Here is a 15222-nt window from a genome sequence, read left to right on the forward strand (position 1 = left end):
TGGGCATGCCTCTCCCTGTCAGCGGCTTGTGGTGACATACTCGCTTCCTTGCTCTTTGCAATTTAACGTTGTTTTGTTATTGCTGATCTTGATTTGATCTCTTCCTTCCGGTATAAAAGAAAGCCAAGAATCGGGACTTCACATCTAATTTTCATTTGACTGTGATATTAGGGCATCCAATGTAAAGAGATCTCTCCTTCCTCCTTTCATTACGTTCCTTTACAACCTTTTCACATTTCGTTAGTCATATTTACAATTTTCTTTGCTGTAGCTTGTTATAGTACCCATCGTTGACTGGACAGTGATATAGCATGTGCAGAGTTATCCAACTCCCTATTTACTTTCCGCCGGTATTCAAGCATGCTGTTTTACTCGGGACGCAGCAGTAATCCCATCTATCGGAGATGAGTGGCAGCAGAAGATGTAAAACACGTCACAACAACGATGAATGTAATGTTATTGTTGATCAGTTTTATGAGCTTTCGATATTGTAGGCCTTCACATTTAGTTTTCTTCCGACTCTTTGATATTAGGGCATCTCATATAAAGGGAGTCCTTTCTTTCATGAATTCCTCTTGTCTTATTCTTCAAAAGATCGTTCCCTTACGATTTTTCTAATTTTAAAAAATAATTATCTTCACAATTTTCCTTGTCGATATGGAACGAAGACCACGCGATTTTACTCCTTAAGGCAATCATGACAAAAACCATTGCCAGTTAACACGATTGAGAATATTTCCAGGTTAGCAATGTATAGCGTTGATATGGACTGAGCAACGAATCTAATTCATGAATTATCTTATACAGTTTTATCGTACCGACTATGATAAGACATAAATGATCGGGAATTGTGTTCTCTATATTTTTCATTTATGTAATACTTTTCGATCGGACCAGTAACATACGTATTTAAAAATTAAATTTTAGGCGCTTTCCCCTAAGCTACCATTTCATTCAGCGTGAATAAAATAATTTATAGCTTATACTGTAGTGCCTTATTCCCTGACTTTACATACCGATTTCCATTAAATTCCGTTCACCCATTCTCTCGAGGTTCGGCTTTGATATGCACTTAGGATCAAAAATGGAAATTCATGAATATCTCTGTTATCATAGCCGGTGCTGTTAAAATGTATAAGACATATATGATCGAAAATTTTATTCTATATAACTTTAGTTATGTAGTATTTATCGATAGGATCATTAATAACATAGATATTTGAGAATTCAACTTTAGACCTTCTCTTAAACTACCATTTCACTCAGCGTGAATAAAATGGTTTATAGCCTAGATTTTAAATGTTCATTCCCCGACTTTACATACCGACTTTCATTAAATTGTCTTTAGCCGTTTTCTCGTGATGCGCGTACATACACACATACAGATAGACAGGCATGCAGATAGACATGACAGAAAATTAGAAAGTGCATTTCCTTATTATTGTGGACACGACCGATACAGAAATACCATTTTTAAATTCTGACCGATGTACAGACAAAACTCTTATTTTATGATATATATATTGTACCAGTAAAAGAGCCCGACTCTCAGATTAAATTTGATAGGTCATGAAATAGAGATCTCAGGGCAAAAAACTGGATTAATCGTAGCTAGGGCTCGGTACAGGAGGTAGGGTCCTATCTACAGAAAAACTTTGACTCTGATTGTATAAGAGTTTATTCAAATAAGTCATGAGTTTGCACATCACATCTAAGTAGAAATGGACTGTCTTCCTCGTATTCCAATAGTATGGCTTGGGTTCTCCAGCTCACCAAGCCAAGCTGGTTGAAGCACGTTCCAGAAGACTCCAGGGACTCCAGATACTCCAGACAGAGGCAGCTGGACTGTCTGGATTGACGGCGAGTAGAGATGTCTCGAACTCTGAGGCCCGGGTTGAACCCCGATGATCCAGGCGATGTTGTAGATAGTCATGTACTACCTCAGCCCAATGAGACTGAGAGGATTGATGTTCCCAAGGTCACTAGTAGCACTGAGTCCATGAACACCTTGGATGATCAACTTATAAGCAGAGATCTTGATAATTGTACATCAAGACTTCCAACACTCCTAAAATGATATGAGTGGTATTAATAATTTTAGAGTTCATCACTAGGAAGATCCCCTTCCCTGTATGACTTTTGACAATGAAAAAACACAAGTCCCTTCTTGTGAAATTATAGTTAAACTCAAAGTTCATTACTGGCGAAGGTGCAAGTCTTTGCCTAAACTCGAACGAAAAAACACAAGTCCATTCACTTGGAAGTCTGAATATATTTAAAGTTAATCACTGGTGAAATTCATAAAGTCTTTGAGTGACCACTGACAAAAACACAAGTCCATTCACATAAATAAATTCACTGACGAAATTTATAAGTCTTTTAAACCAACGCTGGCAAATGTACAAGGCTTTGAGTAAATGCAAGTGAAATCCTAACTCTGTTCAAAGCCGTTGGAAAGTTAAAGTTCATCACTAGCAATGTTAATCAATCACTGTCTATTAGAAGAATGAGTTCCTCAACAGTTGCAAATATTCCACGTAAAAAACACAAGTCCATTTTACGAACACTTAGAAAAGTTCCAATCTCGTTTACGCGTAAATAATACAAGTCCGTTCAGTGAACACTTAGAAAAATTCCAGCTTCGAAGACGCGTAAATAATACAAGTCCATTCAGTTAGCACTTAGAAAAATTCCAACTTCGAAGACACGTAAATAATGTTCAGTGAACACTTAGAAGAATTCGGGTCTCGAACCCATGGAAATAATACAAGTCCATTTAGTTAACACTTAGAAAAATTCCAACTTCGATGACACGTAAATAATACAAGTCCATTCAATGAACACTTGTAAATATTCCAAGTTCAATTACGAAGACTTAGAAAAATTTCTACCACACTCGAAGTCTTACGAGTCCACTTTTTAAAACTTGGAAGAATCGTCTTCCCACACTTTATAATGACAGAGTTCCACGATGATAGTAGCAGCAAGAGTGGCCTCGCTGACTACTCAGCTGAGACTGTGTGAATAGGCTACAGTAGGTCCCCTTTTTATTCAATCCGGGATGTCTACGTCATAATACGGTTTGATTGAATATCTCCCGAATCCCTCGATGGATTTGCTTGAAACTCGAGCATTGGGACGTTTAGGTGATCCCAAACAAGATGACATATCGCTCGACTCGCTAGCACAATTATTATAGAAATTTCCAAATTTTCTCCATCGAACTCACTAGAACAAGTGACGTGGAATCCAGAAAATACCAGTCAAGGCTGGCAACACGTGTTGAGACGAGCGGGCGGCCTAGCTAGCCCCTGTGGCTACGTCACAGCTCACAGTCGTCATACACTTCGCTAGCTGGTCCTCGCTGTTGGTAGACAAACCATCCGCGCTCGGAACATTACGCGTGGTAAATAAACGCAACTTATGCTCAAAAAATACTTATGTACAGGTCGTAACCGGTACAATATGTAGAGAGAGATTATAATAAAAGAAATATTCTACAACTATGAGGTGTAAATGGGAGTGGACTTGGAGAAATGGCATTAATTTCTCCGAAACCGTTTCACATACAAGGTTGAAATTTCACATGATCGTTGATCTATTGTGTCTTAGCTGTTAAATATAAAATATTTTAATTAATTCCTTCCGTAAAGGGTTTACACGAGCGTTAGCCCCGAAAACGAAAACCCAAAAAATAATTCTTCCAATACTCTCCGTAGCTGAGGCGATTGCGCGCCGGCCACTCACCGCTGGGTTCCGTAGTTCAAATCCCGGTCACTCCATGGGAGATTTGTGGTGGACAAAGTGGAGGCGGGACAGGTTTTTCTCCGGGTACTCCGACTTACCCCGTCATCTTCATACCAGCAACACACTCCAATATCATATCATTTCATTTCATTTCATTTGTTAGTCATTAATAATTACCCCAGAGAACTGCGACAGGCGTCGGCAGCCGGCAGAGTTACTATCCTCGCCGCTAGATGGAGCTTGCTTCATTCATTCATTCATTCATTCATTCATTCATTCATTCATTCATTCATCATTCCATTCCTGACCCGGTCGAATAACTGGAAACAGGCTGAATCGAAATTTCACATGATGTTTACGTCTGTGCCCTGGATATTAAATGACCATTCCAATTATTCGGGGTTCAAATGAAGGTTAGATTCGGAAACATCAATATTCATTCGACTGGCAGTGGGATTTCCAAAATTTAAAAATTCGAAGGAGAACCTTCCGTTTAAAACCGTAATAAAGCACCGGTATCTTTATAGTAATCTATATCTAGGAAAAACATCTGCAAAAACTAAATGGTCTGTCTCTGTGCACTTATGCTTAATGATGATGATGATGATGATAATAATAATAATAATAATAATAATAATAATACTTGTTTAACATCCCTACTACTATCATCGGTCTTAGGAGACATCAAGGACTCGCATTTTGTCCTGAAAAGGGGCTCTTTAACGTATCGGTATAACTGATAAGTTAGTTGCATATACAGTAAGCACTAAGAAGTCAACAGATTACGCTTGTATTCGATCCCACAACTTAAAGCGAGTGCTTAGCCAACTTTGCTGAGCTGTTCGGGTCACCGATTCTATTGTTTTTAATTTCGTGTGGCAATTTTTAGCCCTTGTAAGGCAGACCCTCCGATGAGGGTGGGCGGCATCTGCCATGTGCAGGTAACTGCGTGTTATTGTGGTGGAGGATAGTGTTATGTGTGGTGCGTGAGTTGCAGGGATGTTGAGGACAGCACAAACACTCAGCCTCCGGGCCACTGAAATTAACCAAAGAAGGTTAAAATCCCCGACCCGACCGGGAATCGAACCCTCTGAACCGAAGGCCAGTACGCTGACCATTCGTGTATTAATAGCAAATGTTATGTACAACGATACTGAAGTAATATATCGTACCTCCGTACCATTCGCAAGAAAATAATTAAAATTGGCAGAGTAAGTATGTGAGGCGATTCTTATCTACTTGCACAGCTAGCTCGTCAGCTGTGATCTATTGGTAGAGTTCTTGCCTTCGGTCCTGGAATTTTGCTGCACTGTGATCTTTTGTTTAGAGTTTCTTCATTTCTTTGTACTTGGATCATAATTTTTCTTCCATGTACTGTATTGAAACGCACAACTTCATGAAATAAAGATACTGTAAACCAAAGGTTTGCAAGTGAAAATATCTTACCTATGCGCTTGCTTAGTTTTTTTACACATTAATAACACAATAAGCATTCACTTACGGAAATAATGATAATAAAGTAGAAATAAAAATAAGCCCGAAACCCTGTTTCGAACCAGCTACCCCAGGATCCGTAGAAGTTCTAACCGTTAGGCGAGCTTGCACTTGCTATGACCACTATGAGTAAATAATAAAATAGTTAGTGATGGATCTGAATATTTGATAACAATAACTAAAATTTGATTACAATAAGGCAGAGGCTCCCGAAGTGTGCGCCGCGGCGCCCTGAGAGCCGCGGCTATCTCAAGAGAGAATCAACGCTTTAAATCTCATATAGGGGTGCCGTGAACTATTAGAAAATTTTACTTGGTGATCCAAGATGTAGGAAGTTCTTAAACAGCATTGACTTACTGTCTCGCTACCACACCGCACATAAGTCGTCGCAAAAAAAGGTCAAGTCAGCTACTTCTCACATGGCATTCAAGATGAATTTTGGGAAATAATTGGATCAAAAATAAGGGAACAAATAGTGAGTGATATTAAAGAAGCAAGATACTTTTCTATAATGTTTGACTGCACTCCTGATGTAAGTAATTTTGAGCAGATGTCGCATATTATCAGATATGTAAAATTCAATTGAAGTGGTGCAGAGATTTGTGAAAGTTTCATTGAATTTTTAACGATTAGTGACAAGACGGGGCAGGCACTTTCTGAAGTAATATTGCAGAAAATCGAAAGTGATGGGTTGGAGTTTAAAAATTATCGAGACCTCAATGGTGCTAACATGGCTGGAAAATGCAAAGGCGTTCATTCTCGTTTACAAGAAGAAAATAATTTATCATACTTCGTGCCGTGCGCTGCACTTTCATTAAATTTGGCTGGAGTAAACTCTGCAAGTGCGTTGCGCGAGCCAGAAACTTGTTTTGGAATGCTAAATTGTCTCAATTCATTCTTTGCATCGTCTACCAACATATGGGAGATTATGCTGAAGTATGTGCCGTTATCTCTGAAGCTACAGAGTTCTACTAGATGGTAAAAAAAAAGAGGGAAGCTGTAACAGTTGAGTACAAATATCTCGGAGAGAAAATCAACGCTTTAAATGAGCGTATATCTAGTACGACATTCACTTCTGAGACTAATACACAGGCTACAAACCTGTTTGAGAAATGTCAGTACTTTTGAATTTATTACAGCTTCTTGTTTTTGGTTCAAACAGCTAACTCGATTTGATATTGTAAATAAAATTTTACAAATATAAGATATCAGCATTGGCCGATCTGTTAACCATATCAACCAACTCATCGAGGAGTCTCAGGAAATTCCAACGAACACTGAAAGTTGAATTTGTTTGAATTATTTAATTATTTTTTGTTATTTGTATTTATAGTAGTTCGTATGTATAGTTTCTGTTTCCATCTTGTGCAGTGCCATACGCTAAATAGGCCTATGCCCATATTATGAAGAGAGAGATTCTGTTGCTTTGGTGCGAAATGACTTTCAGGGTAAAATCAGTCTTGGTGTCTCACAATATCATTGGCAGTAACATGAAAGTTGAGTGCATGCCATTATTATATGTTCGCTTGTTAAATGACTCACTCAGTGGTTTGCAATACACGATGGCGTAAGGCGCCACAGCGATTCTTTGGTAACATGTGAAAACGTCAAGCTAAAAGAGACTCATTCGCTACGATTACGTAATGACTTCGGAAACGATCACGCGACCAATTCAACTGGCCGTGCCAGTCTAGTCTACGACGGATTTCTTTTGAAACTATACTAGGAACTTACAGCAACAGAGTTATTTCCAGTCAGTGGCTATTGCCACAAATGTATTCTGAATTTCTAACACTATATGTGTCGGTGCGACGTAAAGCCCCTAGCAAAAAAAAAAAAAAAAAATCTAACATCGGGCAGAACTCAACAAGTTCCAGTTTACAAAGGAGCGGTTTGGGTTGGACCAGGCAAGATTTCGATTAAACTTGGAAGAACGATCAGTTATATTCTAAATGTAATAGTAATAATCATTTTGCCGTAAAACCGTAGGGTACTTAATGGTGAATAAAAATATTGAATTTCGGAAGCTAAGACCATAGCTGAAAGGCTCAATTTAGCTCATTTCAAAAAGGTGTGAAAAACCGAAAAAGAAGAGGTTGGTCGACGAAGATTGTGAAGATGAAAGCTGGGATTGGACAACTTAAAAAAGGTTCCACACGATCGTAGAAAGAATAGACCATACATATCCTTAATGAACATATGATCAGGTTTCATGCGTTACAAAATATAAACAATTTGTTTGGGTTTTTACACGGGGCTCAGCTGCAGGCGTTAAAGGACGATGGCATTAAAATTCGCCCAATGCAGTTAGCTGATATATATAATAATGACCTTAATAAGAACGAATTAATAATAGATTTAATACCAACCATGAAAACAGCAACACCCTGCAAAAATGTTGACCTTAATTTGCCAAAATGGACTACAGGATGCATATCCGAATGTGACAACGGCACTTAGATTTTTATAACATTACCTGTTTCAGTTTCATCAAATGAAAGGAGTTTTGGTAAACTGAAACGAATAAAAACATATTTAAGGAACGTCAAAACTGAAGTGAGTAAACTTCATCCAAGATGGTCGAGGGCAGGATTTAGTCTACTTTTCATCTCAGTTGTTTCCACTTACTTGTGCCAGGCTCCTCGCTTTCATCTTTCGTATCCGACCTCTCACATCCTAGAGTATTGCCCTTTCCTCCCGGGTCACCCTGTATAGAAGATGGTTGCCTAGTTGTACTTCCTCTTAAAACAGTAATCACCACCACCACCACCACCACCACCACCACAGAGTACACAGACGCATAACTAATTTCCTGCGTGAATTTAGTACGAACATCCATTGATAACAATTTTATCATAGGAAAATTTGTAATAGCATACCCCAGTATACTTGTCACTACTTGAATCACTTTCGCATCACTTGGAAATAACGTTGCGATCGTGTCAACAAGACACATTTTCAATTTCAGAGCTGCAAATGAATTGTTTGCCCTACTTAAAATCCAGAATGCTTTTAAACACTCCTATGTTGCCTTCTCTTGCTCGGAGATAGTAAATGGCAAACCTGCTCGCTCTCATTCATTCAAAACTCGGGACTACCATTTGTGGAGTAAATATTGTTTTAGGCCAGGGAACGTTTAAGTCATACGTTACTTACTCTCTTAAGATATTTTTACTGTCTTTAATTGCAATTTTCCCCTTCTTATTCTCGACATCGCATAAACCTTGCAGGTTCGAGAAAAAAGATATGAGTCCGGATCCGGAGTCCGCCATTTGAAGACACTTGCTCTGCAACATTGTCATTTGAAACCTTCCAAATTCTTACCTGGTTATCAATCGTTTACGTTCGTCACGATTTGGCCGTGTGGTTAGGGTCGCGTAACTGTGAGCTTGCTTTCGGGAGATGGTGGGCTCGAATCCCACCGTCGGCTGCCCTGAATATGGTTTTCCGTGGTTTCCCATTTTTCACACCAGACAGATGCTGGGACTGTACATTAATTAAGGCCATGACGGTTTCCTTCTCAGTTCTAGCCCTTTCCCATCCTTGCAGGACGTTAAACCACTAGAACAAAAACCGTTCGTTGCTAACACATTCCACCAATATTCGCCATTTCTCGGTCTCTTCCTTTTACATTCCCGCTTGCCCTTAGTTTAGGTCTGCTGGTCGACCAGTTGTGGCTGATAGCTGCTGATTTTCTACAAAGCTTGTTACGTTCATTAATTACCTAAGATTTAATTGGTTATCTGTCGACATATATTTCTATTATATATGTTTCAAACAGAATAGCAGACTTGTTAAACCAAGATTTTAACGGATCTGAAGTACGTAAAGTTTACTTGCATAAAGTACAGTTATTTCACTTTCTTATAGAAGTAAGAAATATTCAAACATTCAAAAAAAAAAAAAAAAAAAAAAAAAAAGATCACGCTTGTCCTGCTTAATAAGATATAACCTTTCTGAATTAAGAAGGCCCATGATTACGAATAGGTCAAGGCATTTAATGGCCTATAATATAACAATATAAGCAAAATAAAAATATAACTACGCCCTAAAAATAGAACAAAAATGACCGAACAGTTTTAAAAAAAATGAACATTTGAATTTATTGTATGAAACTGTTATTTTATTGGTGAATAAGGGAGTTTAATGAGTTCATTATTGTCAATTTATTAAAATATATTGTAATTCATTTCGTAGGATATATATGAAATTTAATTAATAGCAATTGAGAAAAATGTATATTGTATATTGAAGTGTGTCTGATATTTTTACAACATATATGAATTACAGTGTACACTGAAAACTTGACGGAGATTCTCAAAGGAAAATGGTGGTTTGTTTGTTTGTTTGCTTCTCTTCACTTTAATAGAAACTTTTGAGCATACTAAAAGCATGCAATGTCTCCTGAATTTAACGCATAGTTAGCAAGGGGAAAATGTACATCTGGCAAAGCTTTGCCAATTGAATGTATCGTTTTGTAACCACAGTTCTTTTCTAAAACCTTCATTTTCAGTCCAATTACCTCACCCACTTCACCACTCACAAGATTCAATAACTTTTTTCACAATTTGCTTTAAGTCGCACCGACATAGATAGGTCTTATGGCGACGATGAGATACGAAAGGGGTAGGAGTGGGAAGGAAGTGGTCGTGGCCTTAATTAAGGTACAGCCCCAGCATTTGCCTGGTGTGAAAACGGGAAACCACGGAAAACCATCTTCAGGGCTGCCGACAGTGGGGTTATTCAAATAACTGACAACTCTCTCCACAACTTACAGTTGATTCCCTAATTCCATTTGCGACTTGTCAAGAGCAGTTACGACATCCGGAAGGAACCCAAAATTTGTTTTGATGTAGGAAAGTGCACCCAAAATTTCTCCATCTGCCAGCAGTTGTTGTGATGTTTTGATTGCAGCAGACGTAATGTTGTTAAAGGCATCTTACTCACATCATCGAAGTTCTGGCAATAATAATTGCAGGCGTCAATCCTCCTTCCCCATCTCGTCAAAACAGGTGAAAATGGTAATGGAATGTCTGATGCCTCTGTTTTGAATGCTTGAACTCGAGAGGGAGTTTTCTTGAAAACTCTACATCTTCCACTGATATCCATATGTTTTTGCCTCGAACCTTCTTGCTTATTTGTTGTATAGTTTGGTCATAGCATCTGCCGACGTAAGTTCGTCACAGTGTTCTGAGATCTTGTATTGATTTTCCGGTCTCCTCTTCCAAGAAATTGCGCAGCTTTGGATGGTTCAACTTATGCAGTGGAATATCGGCACATAAATATACTCAGCATAATTTCTTATAAAAAATGAATATGTTCCGCTTGTTTCCCCGAGAAGCATCTGCTGTAGCTGCTGAAGTAGCTGCTGACCACGTTTATGTTTCTCTCGTGACACGTCTTATTCTACTGTAATTTTCTTTTCAGCAGCAATTCGAATATCACATACCTTGCAAAACAATATTTGACCATCAGATTTTATTTCACCATACTTTGAAACAAGTCGACTCAATTTAACACGGTGATTTTTTCACTTTAGGCATCTCACCGTGCACTGTAGATGAGTGAATAAAACTCACTGAGCTAAATGAAAAGTTGTACATCTAATCTCTTGCTGATCCACTGTATCCTGGAAACTTGCTAGTGGGTGGCGGTAGGTTATGTGCGGGCGAGTCCATTATCAATCAATCAATCAATCAATCAATCAATCAATCAATCAATCAATCAATCAATCAATCAATCAATCAATCAATCAATCAATCAATCAATCAATCAATCAATCAATCAATCAATCAATCAATCAATCAATCAATCACTACTCATCTGCATTTAGAGCAGTCGCCCAGGCGACAGTTTTCCTAGCCTTTTCTTAAATGATTGCAAAGAAATTGGAAATTTATTGAACATCTCCTTTTGTAAGTTATTCCAGTCCCTTCGTATAAACGAATATTTGCCCCAATTTGTCCTCTTGAATTCCAGCTGTATCTTTATATTGTGATCTTTCCTACTTTTAAAGACACCACTCAAACTATTCGTCTACTGATGTCAATCCACGCCATCTCTCCACTGACAGCTCGGAACATACCACTTAGTCGAGCAGCTCGTCTCCTTTCCCTCAAGTCTTCCCAGCCCAAACTTTGCAACATTTTTGAAACGCTACTCTTTTATCGGAAATCACCCGGAAAAAATCGAGCTGCTTTTCTTTGAATTTTTTTCAGTTCTTGAATCGAGTAATCCTGGTGAGGGTCCCGAACGCTGGAACCATACTCTAGATGGGGTCTTACCAGAGACTTATATGCCCTCTCCTTTACATCCTTACTACATCCCCTAAATACCTTCATAACCATGTGTAGAGATCTGTACCCTTTATTTACAAACATATTTATGTGATTACCCCAATAAAGATCTTTCCTTATATTAACACCTAGGTACTTACAATGATCCCCAAAAGGAACTTTCACCCCCATCAAAGCAGTGATTAAAACTGAGAGGACTTTTCCTATTTGTGAAACTCACAACCTGACTTTTAACCCCGTTTATCATCATACCATTGCCTGCTGTCCATCTCACAACATTATCGAGGTCAGTTTTCACTTGCTCACAGTCTTGTAACTTACTTATTACTCTGTATAAAATAACACCATCTGCAAAGAGCCTTGTCTCTGATTCCACTTCTTTACACGTCATTGATATATATAAGAAAACATAAAGGTCCAATGATACTGCCTTGGGGAATTCCCCTCTTAGTTATTAAAGGTTCAGATAAAGATTCGCCTACTCTAATTCTCCGAGATCTGTTTTCTAGAAATATAGCAACCCATTCAGTCACTCTTTTTTCTAGTCCAGTTGCACTCCTTTTTGCCAGAAGTCTCCCATGATCTACACTATTAAATGCCTTAGATAGGTCAATCGCGATACAGTCCATTTGACCTCCTGAATCCAGGATATCTGCTATATCTTGCTAGAATCCTACAAGTTGAGCTTTATTTCTAGTTTTCAACGTTTGTATCTTGCTGTAAATGTCATTGTTATCATAGGTAAATTTGAATACATCTTTAGTATTAGTCATCTCCTCTATATGGACATTATCCCTGTAAGCAACAATCTTTACATATTGCTGACTGAATACTTCTACGTTTTGAATATCCTCGCGTACACACTCCCCTTGTTCAGAAATGATTCCTGGAGTGTCGTTCTTGGAACCTGTTTCTGCCTTAAAGTAGCCTACCTGTACATACTCTTCCATTTTTCACAAGAATTTGCATGACCGCCCATTATGCTTGCCATCGTGTTATCCTTAGCTGATTTCTTTGCTAGATCAATTTCCTGAAAGTTCCTCCAATTACTCCTTTCTTCTTCAGCCGTTTCTAACTCTATATCTTTCCAACCTGCACCTCTTTCTTAGTCTCCTTACTTCTCTGTTATAATATAGTGGATCTTTACCATTCCTTACCTCCTTTAAAGGTACAAACCTATTTTCACATTCCTCACCAGTTGCTTTAAATCCATCGCAGAGTCTGTTTACATTTTTATTTATATTTTTCCACCGATCATAGTTACTTTTTAAAAACTCCCTCATGCCTGTTTTATCAGCCATACGGTACTGCCTAATAGTCCTAATTTTAATACCTTCCCTTCTTTCACATTTATTTTTAACTATGACAAAAACATCTTCTTGATCTCTAATGCCATCTATTACTTCGGTTTCTCTATGGATCTCATGTGGTTTTACCAGCACCACATCCAGAATATTATCCCCTCTAGTTGGTTCCATCACTTTCTGAATCTGCTGCCCTTCCCATATTAACTCATTTGCCATTTGTTGGTCATGCTTCCTGTCGTTCGCATTACCTTCTCAATTGACACTTGGTAAATTGAGATCACCCGCTACAATCACGTTCCTTTCCTCATCGTTTCCCACATAGCTGATTAATCAAGTAATTCTGAATCAGCGTCAGCGCTACCCTTTCCCGGTCTGTACACTCCAAAGACATCAAGTTGCCTATTACCTTTAGAGATGAGCCTTACACCCAGAATTTCATGTTTTTCATCCTTAACTTTTTCGTAGCTTACAAATTCTTCTTTCACCAGAATGAATACTCCCCCTCCTACCATTCCTATCCTATCTCTATGATACACACTCCAGTTCCGTGAGAATATTTCTGCATCCATTGTATCATTTCTCAGCCGTGATTCAACTTCTGTATACAATATCTGGTAACTATATATATCTATTAAATTACTCAATTTTATTCCTTTCTTTACAGTACTTCTACAGTTGAGCACAAACATTTTTATGTCATCCGTACTTGACTTCCAGTTCTCTGTACCCGTATCACTGTTCCCTAGGCTACCCCGTTCCCCTGAATGTACCTCCCTATAACCCTTCTAAACAAATTTCCTAACTTATATGTACCACTGCGGTTTAAGTGAAGGCCATTTGAGCGCAGATACCTATCTCCTACCCACCCATTAGGATCTAGAAATCTCACTCCCAGTTTCCCACATACCCACTCCACAGTCTCATTTAAATTCTCAATCACCTTCCAGTCAGAATCCCTCTTACACAGTATTCCACTGATAACTATCTCCGCTTCCTTAAACTTCACCCGTGCTGCATTTACCAGGTCCCATACATTCCCAACTATGTTGGTACTTATACCTACTTGTCTTAGGTTGTTAGTACCAACGTGAAACACTACCACCTTCTCCTTTCCCTCCTTCTCTTCTACTTTCCTCAACATCTGCCTTAACCTAATTCCTGGATAACACTCTACCCTGGTGCACTTTCGTCCACACACTTTGCCGACATATCTAACAATGGAATCCCCATGACGAGAGCCTCAACCCTACCCACCTCATTTAATCCCCTCCCTTCCTGGTCAGTTCTTTCCTGACAGCTGCAGAAGCTACTTCCTCCTCCCTTTTCTCCATCCCATGACCCTGTTCCACCTGTCTTTTCCTATCCACTACTCCATATTTCCCTTTCCTACCTTTTTCCTTTCTCCTACTTCCACACTTCTCAGCAACATTTGCCTGTTCCCCATCTTCCCTCTGTTGTTCTACCCGCAGTGACTCGTACCGATTTCTCACAGACACCCGTCCTGAATTTTGATCCTATGGAGCCCTTAGCCTGCAGTCTCCTTCCCCTTAAAACATTAGACCACCTGTCTTCTACAATTCCCCCCTTTCCTTCCCATCCCCCTTTTACACCTACTGTATCCTGTACATTGTTTGAGGGAGGCATACTTTCCTTTCTGTCCTCTTAGAGAAACCTAATTATCTCCCTCAAACTCTCCAACTCCTCCCTCATACTACTTAATGCCTTGTATTATGAAAATTATTGAAAAAATAGTTGTAGAAGCAGGCAGAAGCTCTGTGTGGTGAGGGGCATGTTCAGAAAAGTCCATATTGCACAACTTTTGAATAAGAGGGTAGGAGCTATTGCTTATAGGTATGCTGGTTTCTTAGAGTGTGTTCCCTTGAAAGAGATGTTCATGATTTTATGAATTGAAAAATCAAATGTATTAAAACCTTTTGAAATGACTTTTTCCTAACAGATTGCAGAAAAGTGTAACAAAATGCTCTTAACAAAATGCCTTCTTAAAACTGCGTTGTAAGTGATACACATTAATATATGTGGCCATTCCTTAAATCTTTTAAATAAAAAATTCAAATTCATCAAATGCGTTTTCCTAGTTATTAAGGAAGGTCAACTGAAGCGTGAACTTTGAATAGTAATATAATTTTATCAATTTCATCACTACAGTTGTCCGACTGTTGGCTGAATGGTCAGCATACTGGCCTTCGGTTCAGAGGGTCCCGGGTTCAATTCCCGGCCGGGTCGGGGATTTTAAGCTTCATTGGTTAATTCCATTGGCCCGGGGGCTGGGTGTTTGTTCTGTCCCCAACATCCCTGCAACTCACACACAACACATAACACTATATTCCACCACAATAACACGCAGTTACCTACACTTG

The 15222-nt window shown here is 38.8% G+C and overlaps 1 protein-coding gene across 3 annotated transcripts in view; it reads left to right on the plus strand.

Moving 5' to 3' along the window:
• LOC136856844 (ubiquitin carboxyl-terminal hydrolase 2) overlaps positions 1 to 15222 on the plus strand; it is a 434922-nt gene that overhangs the window by 81336 nt on the left and 338364 nt on the right. The gene's annotated exons all lie outside the window — the stretch shown is intronic.

This window comes from Anabrus simplex, chromosome 1 (assembly GCF_040414725.1).
Source record: "Anabrus simplex isolate iqAnaSimp1 chromosome 1, ASM4041472v1, whole genome shotgun sequence".
Classification (NCBI taxonomy): Eukaryota; Metazoa; Arthropoda; class Insecta; order Orthoptera; family Tettigoniidae; genus Anabrus; species Anabrus simplex.